Source organism: Prosopis cineraria, unplaced genomic scaffold, assembly GCF_029017545.1.
Source record: "Prosopis cineraria cultivar Desert tree isolate PC_DT_omini unplaced genomic scaffold, ASM2901754v1 PC10, whole genome shotgun sequence".
NCBI lineage: Eukaryota > Viridiplantae > Streptophyta > Magnoliopsida > Fabales > Fabaceae > Prosopis > Prosopis cineraria.
The window spans coordinates 20,034,649-20,042,258 of record NW_026555341.1 but is presented as its reverse complement, the minus strand read 5'-3'; the positions used below and the strand labels follow the sequence as shown (position 1 = coordinate 20,042,258).

At 30.7% G+C, this 7,610-nt stretch overlaps 1 long non-coding RNA gene across 1 annotated transcript; it reads left to right on the top strand.

Annotated features, from left to right (window-relative positions):
* Positions 1-274: 274 nt before the first annotated feature.
* On the top strand, positions 275-6,764 carry LOC129321553 (uncharacterized). The gene is made up of 4 exons (XR_008596030.1): positions 275-469; positions 581-710; positions 4,951-5,198; positions 6,430-6,764. It is a non-coding gene; the product is annotated as an uncharacterized LOC129321553 (long non-coding RNA).
* The last annotated feature ends 846 nt before the right edge of the window (positions 6,765-7,610 follow it).

The window sequence follows — 7,610 nt, the reverse complement described above, 5'->3', positions numbered from 1 at the left end:
AGTTCTTTTAACAAGTAAAAAATGATAAATTAGAAGAACTTATGTTATAAAATTTCTTAAAAATCCGAAGTTCAAGTTTTTTTTTTTAGCAAAATTTTGATTTTAAATTATATAAAAATATTGTGCTTTGTATAATTTTCTTGTGCCTTTTCTTGTGATTTTCCCCTGTCCTTTCTTGTAATTTTTGCAAATACTTCTTTTGGTCAGAATTTATATCCATGGTTCAAGAAAAAACAGAGCATTTCATTTTTGTTCTCTTCACCGCCATTACTTTCCTCTGCTCCTTCATTATCGCTCCACTTGTCTAGTTCTTCTCATCAATTTTCTTTGCTCACTGTCGGCTGCGTCTCTTTGCTGCTGTTGCCTAACTCTCCGTTCTTCTTTCTGCCTAATTTCATATGTTACAATAAGGATGGGTTGCTTGATGCTTTTTCCCCTGCCATCGTTTTTAGCTTCATGTTAGCTTGAGGTGAGTGCTCTTCAATTTCTCTGCTTGCCATCGCATTCATGTAGATGAGAGGGAGTTGGATTCACTGAATTCCTTCTTGGGTTGCTATTCTTTTATTTCTTTTCTGCTTAGTGGCCGACCGTGGTGGTGCGTACGTTTGATTCCTATATGCCCTTCCTCATAAACTGTTGGCTTCGTGTGTTTGCTTGATCTTCCTCTTCACTCTTCCTTCCTATTCAGCTAGTGGGTGTCGTGTGATTGGGTATGATAAATTCAACTTCTTCTTCTTTGTTTTTTCGTTTTGGTCGAAAATTCTGCCTCTACTTTTTTTGTTGCTGCCGTGACTTGCTTGCGAATTAAGGAGCCGAATTGGTTAATGTTGTGGAATTTTATTGTGATACTATGCTTAATGTTGGTAACGTTTACGTGGAAAGTTAATTAAATGACTAGATGATTATTGTTAGTTAAAGTTGGATGTCTCAAGATGGTTGTGAAAATAATTGAATGAAGAATTTAAAAGCTATTTTCGATAACATTGAATTCTATTTTATTAATGTTGAGTTAAAAATTGATGAAGAAATTAAATGTTGAAAATGATTGAATTTGCTCGAATGTTTGTCTCATGATTTAATGGTAAATGTTCTCATAATGCTTGTAAATGTCCTTGAAAAATTTATTGATGGAAATGAGATTGTTAAATTGTTATATTAGAGCTTAGATGAATTATGAATATTACTCAAAGGAGTATATGTAAGTTTTGAAATTTTAAAAATATCAAAATATGTTATTAAATCTAAAGGAAGCAAGAGAATGGTTGATATGAGATATTGTGACTTATATTTGAGAGTAAGTTACAAAGAGTTATGAGAATGAATTGGAAATTGTCAAAAGTTTAACTAATCCAAATATACCTGGAACATAATTAGTTAGAATATTATCTTTAATATTGTTAGACTGCCCATTAAGTGCTTGAAAAATTATTTGATAAATAATTTTAAAATTTTAATTTATTTGTCAAAACATTAAGGACTTCATTAGAATAAAAGTGTAAAGTAAGAGAAGCAAATTTTAGAACTTTTGCAAACTTTCAAATGAATGGGTAGCATTTCGAATGAATTTCTAATAATTGTTTACAAAATTTCTTTACTTAAATTTTAATACTATTTCTTTATTTGTTATATAAACATTCTTGTCAATTCTACTTCTATAATAATTATTTTATTAATGATGAGATCTTGATTTTACTAATAATTTATGCTATTGATAAATAATAATTAAAGTTGATATAGCCCTCGTGGACTGTGTGTCCATCCTTATTATTCATTTTAATAAAGCTTTCCTATATTAGATTTAAAACTTATCATTTTATATTTGTTTCTTTAAAGGATTTTTTTAATTGCAGCATTATTTGAAATCTTTATATATATATAATAGAAAAATTTTGATAAATTTATTTGGTTTTGATGTTGTTGTTGGTTTCATTGTTATATTATTGAGCAAACTCATTATTCATTGTTTGTTAAAGTAAGTTTCACTTATTATCTTGTTTTATTTAAACTAAGTTTATTAGTTACTACCTGTCACATTTTATTTTTAATTAATTATAATTTATAATCTCGATTGGAATGCTACTCATCGAAAAATTCTTTGGTCTCAAATGTTGTCGATGACCTTGTCTGTTGATCGTTGAAGAGCAGATTACATTTTGGACAATGGAAGCATGTTCTAGTTATTTTGATGTAATTATAATCTAGTGCTCCATGCATACCATAGTCAAATCCTAGTTTTGTTTTGATGATTTATTATCTGCTAGTATGGAGCTAAGCGCCTTTACTGTATTGGCTGATAGATTTTGTTATGGTAAAAAAATTTTGGGAGGTTCGAATTACAAGGAGAAATCTGCTAAAATTTTTACAGAATATTTAAGATTTTTTTTGAACCTTACAATTATATATATAAATTAGTCATTGATATTTTAGCTTAATTTCATATAATTAAGGTTTATGGAATGTGAATTTATCTCAGATTCTGTGCCAGTCATACGTTTAGTGCCGAAGTGTGACATTTATATTTGGAACTGAGTAACTTTTCATGCCTCAAGCATGTCTCATTTCCTTTTATAATCATTTGAGCACTTTAGTTGGAATACAATATTTAATAATTCTCATTTTGGTCAGTAATTACATTTGACAGGTATTTTGCAATATTTTATGAATGCATTTAATAAACTTCTAGTTCACATTGCTATTTGAGAGAATATAAATAAGATAATGATAATGCATTTCATATATTTTATTTTCTAGCTAGTCTTTTCTCCCCCTTAAGTTGATAAAATATGGTCAATTGATGATTAACTCATCATATAACATAAAAAGGCTAATGTATAATTTTGCCTCTGAACTATTTTTAGAGGAGCAATGTTGCCCCAAAACTACTCATCATAGTAGTGTTGTCCCTAAACTAATGGAGTAATGTTGCCCCAGCCATTTATGCATCTGTTAACTATAACTAGTAGAACTCACTTTTCATGGGTTAAGGTATAATTTTGTCCCTAAAATATTCTTAAAAGAGCAATGTTGCTCTCATAGTTTACAAAATCATAAATGTATTAATTGTAGCTAATAGGACTCACTTTTTTATTATCTCTCTCTAGTTAACATTGAGTAAAGTTAGGATTTCAACTAAACTATGACGTTCTAGTTGCTAAATTAATTTTTGAGTAACCACTTTATAATGATCTATGTATAGGATTTTTTGTTTATAAAACATATGAGAGAGTATATTTGTTTATGGTTGTCAATTTTGTATGCTGATCCACTCAAAATGATAAGAAGTGACTTTTTGACCACATAATATTGTTTATATGTTCTTGATTGGATCAAGAGCTTCTCTTTTAGTGCTGTTAGTGTGAATTTATACTTCAACTATTGTCATATTTGTTATTGAAAAAAATTAGTAGAAAAAATCGAACTTCTTTTCAATATATAACTCATGACTCGTTGGAATGTTGGTGAAGAAAATCATGATAGAGATAAATGCTTTTACATGAGTATTAGATGTTAAAAAAGATGTGGATGGAACAGCACTAGTACAAAAAGTACTTTTCATTATCTATCTTTATTTAATGGACATTTATAATTTTTAAACAGAAGGGCAATATTAATCCAATCTAATTAATTTAAGGGGGATATTGCTCTTTCAAAATAGTCTAGAAATAAAATTGCACCTTAACTCATAAAAAGTGGATCTCATTAGTTACAGTTAATGGACATTTAAATAGTAGGGGCAACATTACTTTGATTTAATTAGTTTAGAGGAAACATTGATATGATAAATAATTTAGGAAAAATATTGCTTCTTTAAGAATAGTTTAGAGGTAAAATTGCACCTTAACTCTAAAATAAATCTCCCAATTTAATTTGTTTCCTTTAGGAAACATTCATTTGTTTCATTTTGAAACAAACAAGGAGGAGGAGTTTTTTCGTCCAACATTTATTCCCACCTTTCTTCAAATATCCATCTAGTGTGGTGGAATAATAATAAGAATAATTATTACACATTCAAATTTGAAAAATATTTGACTCTTGACCAAAAGCTAATTTTATGGGAGAATTCTATTGGCTTAAAATGTTTAAGTGCTACAATACATAAGATCAAATATGCCAACACTGAAATAAAAATTTTGTTCTCATAAGTATTGATATAACTTTTTATAGAGGCTTTAATAAATAGTTTTACTATATCATTTAGCATTGTGCAAAAGTTTAGTTATCCTATCTAACTTAATCCACTCAAATAAACCCAATTTGGTCTAGTCCAATAAAAAAATTGATCTGAAGTACCAGAGAGACAAAAAAGACAAGACTACTTTCTCAAGTTAGACTAGATAAGAGACTAAGCTCTCAGGTCACTTGATTCAGTCTTATGAAATTATTTTAATATAATTTTAATTATCTCCAATATATTTGAACACAATGTTTCCTCCATTTACATTTTGTCTTTCTATTTAAGATAATTTTAGTTTAGTTTGCCACTAAATTGTTGTTATAATGTATATTAGACATGTTGCTTAAGTTTGTTGAATGTTGTTATTGTCAAAGTTATGAATTTAGATCATTTGAATTGTAATTAAATTTTTTTTGTTATAGGAAATTGTTATGGATTTTTTATGATTATAAGTATTTTTATTTTTATTATTTTAATTGAGTTTATCGAGGTGAAATAAATTGTTGTCTCTCATAGAGAGAAAAAGAAAAAAAGTTAAATGAGTACTAGACTATTGGGGCCAGTCTTACAGTCTTATGGATCAAGTTTGATCTTATTAATCTTCGAGTTACAATTGGACTAGATCAAAGTATGAATTTCCTAATATAACATCCTAAATTTAAATACCAAGAACTAGTTGCTAATCAAAGATAAATTAGTAATTAGTAGATTGATTGTGGTTTGGGTGTTGAGCTAATGTTTTGCATTGTTTGGATATTGTATTGATATGATTGAAGGATGGAACGACAATCTAAGGCATAACGCACAAGCACAAATGAGATTGGACTCACTGTGCCACACACCGCGGTGGAAGCTATGTGCATCACAGCGTATTGTCTAGGGATTATTTAAAGCTGATATGATCAACTTGTGAAATTAAAAGATAAACTGTTGGAAATGCATCTAAAAGGGAAGAGGAGTACATCTCTACTAGGGCAAGCCTTATCTAACTATTGGGAATCTGCTTCGATTAGTAATTTGTTAGGTAAGTATCGCACAATCTCAATCTTCATTTCTACCCCATTTTTGTTGAATTTCATTGATTGAGAAAATGAATCATGAAGTTCTACGGTATTATAATCTAAAAGAACAGTTTAAAATGGGCTATCGAATATAGTACTAAAGGTTTTTGACTAATATGAAGTTGAATGGTTAAGCTTTGAAAACTTAGGCTCAAGATAGCATAAAAGTTAGGTTAATTGGCAAGATTTTGGTTGAATAAGTGTTAGGAGATTATTATGGTTGTTTAAGTAGCCTATAGTACTAGTGATTATAAATAATGGATAAGTAAATTCAAAAGGGTTTATTTGAATTATTTTACGTGTTAAGGGATTCGATTGAGCCGAATCAATGTTTGTGTGAAAGGTTGAGAATTGACTGAGGGGCATTGTATTGTGTAGATTGAACACCTGTAGCATTTTTTGTGAGAATCTATGCCCCTGAGAGCTTAAAGTGATTGATAACCTTTAGTAGCAAGGGTTAAAGATAATTGAAGTAACCCTTTTACTTATTTGTTTATGAAATTATTTGCAAGTATTTTGATATAATTACGTGCATTGTGTTGTAAACTGATAGAGTAGTAGTATTGTGAAAGTATATGCATGCGGGTGTGTGAGTATTGATTAAAATGAATTTAGGGTTGCATATGCATTGACATGCATCGCATTCGTGAGAATACCCTGGATTACGGTGGGGGGATGTGATCTTACTGTAAGGAGGTCCAGCAAGTCATGATAATCTGGAGTATAAAGCTTGACTCTACCAAGATGGACCTAAGAGAAGAATCTTGATAATTCAGAGCATAGAACTTGACTTCGCCATAACAGACTTAGGATATGGAATGAGCTATGAGGCTGTCCTAAACTAGGGTAAGGGGTTATGGTCCTACTCTATATAAGGCTAAAAAGTTTTGATGATCCAGAACATAGAGTTTAACTTTGTTATAACTGACTTAGGAGACTGGAAGTAGGCCCTATTTCATGTGACTGGAAGTCTTAGTTCGAGCATATAGATTATTTCACTAGGTGGAACCAGGAATGCATTGCATGAGCAAAATGAGTTTGATGAGAATGAGTTTTCATATATGCAAATGATATTGTTTTGATTGAAACACGTGCTACTTTATTGCTTGTTTATGATTTTACTTACTAACTAGTAATTAGGGTTACCTCTGAGTTACTAAGGCATATGTCTCACTTCGTTACTTTTGAACACAGGTGAAGAGAGCATAAGAAGGCTAGGAAAGAAATCGAAGAAAGAGTAGCCTCACTTGATAATGGTATGACTACCATTCATATAAATGAATGTATAATGAGTTGTGATAGTAGAGTTTCCAACTAGAATATATAAGTGAATGTGTATATGAATTGCGTCGTGAATCTTGCTTGTATATATACATATGATGTGCATCTCACCGAGAGTGCCCTAGTGAAGGGTACATGGGTAGGCCTAGATGCTATTCAAGCAAGTCTGTTTTGTTATGTAACTTGTTCCACTTGTATATATTTGAACTAATGTGATGATTATGTATTGATTATGAGTTGCGTTGCTATATGAGAACTTAACACAAATGGTGAGGTAGGGCCCCATTTGAAAGAATCAAGTATGTTGTGATTCCTGACTATATGGTGAAGCGAAGCCTCATATGTAAGAGTCAAAGGGTTGAAAGTAGAACAAGTCTAGTTATATATATGTGAATGTGTGTTGTATGTGTATTTCTCATATAAGTTTACAATTGTGTAATATGGTATTGAGAGGTTAAAATGGGCAATTGATATGGTATATGTGATTAGTAGTGTCAATCAGGTATATATAGTCTTTTCAGACTTGGTTCAAGGCCCAAAGTTGTATAATGGGATAAGAAATGATAATTGAGCTCTTAGGATGAAAGTTTTGAAAGAAAAAAGTGATTTTTTACACCCAGATGTCTAATTTTAGATCGAACCGTCAAATTGATTCCAAACTTATTCCGTTAGTTAGTACATGTTGTAAGTTTCGTGTGGGCGCTTGAATCACTTCAATTAAATGTTGGACGTAGAAATGGCACATGGCAAAATTTCATCTTTTGAGTTATCATATGCGTCACGGCACACAATGCACCCACTATGGTGCATGATACAGACAAAAATAGAGCATGTCGCTCTTTACCACATGCCGTGGCGTATGTGGTACACGTTACAATGCATGGCCCTTTTTCAAGGTTGAAAAGTTGTGTCTTATTGAGTCGTTTAACTATGTTTGCTCTTTTGTTAGTCCTCTTATTTGAATTATATTTTAAGAAGTCAGGATCCTGTGATTTGAAAACAAATAAAAGGGCTATTACTCTAATTTTAATTTATTGATTGTGTGATTTAAAATGGTAAGGTCCGGTTTGAGTTGGGACTTTACACCTAATCCA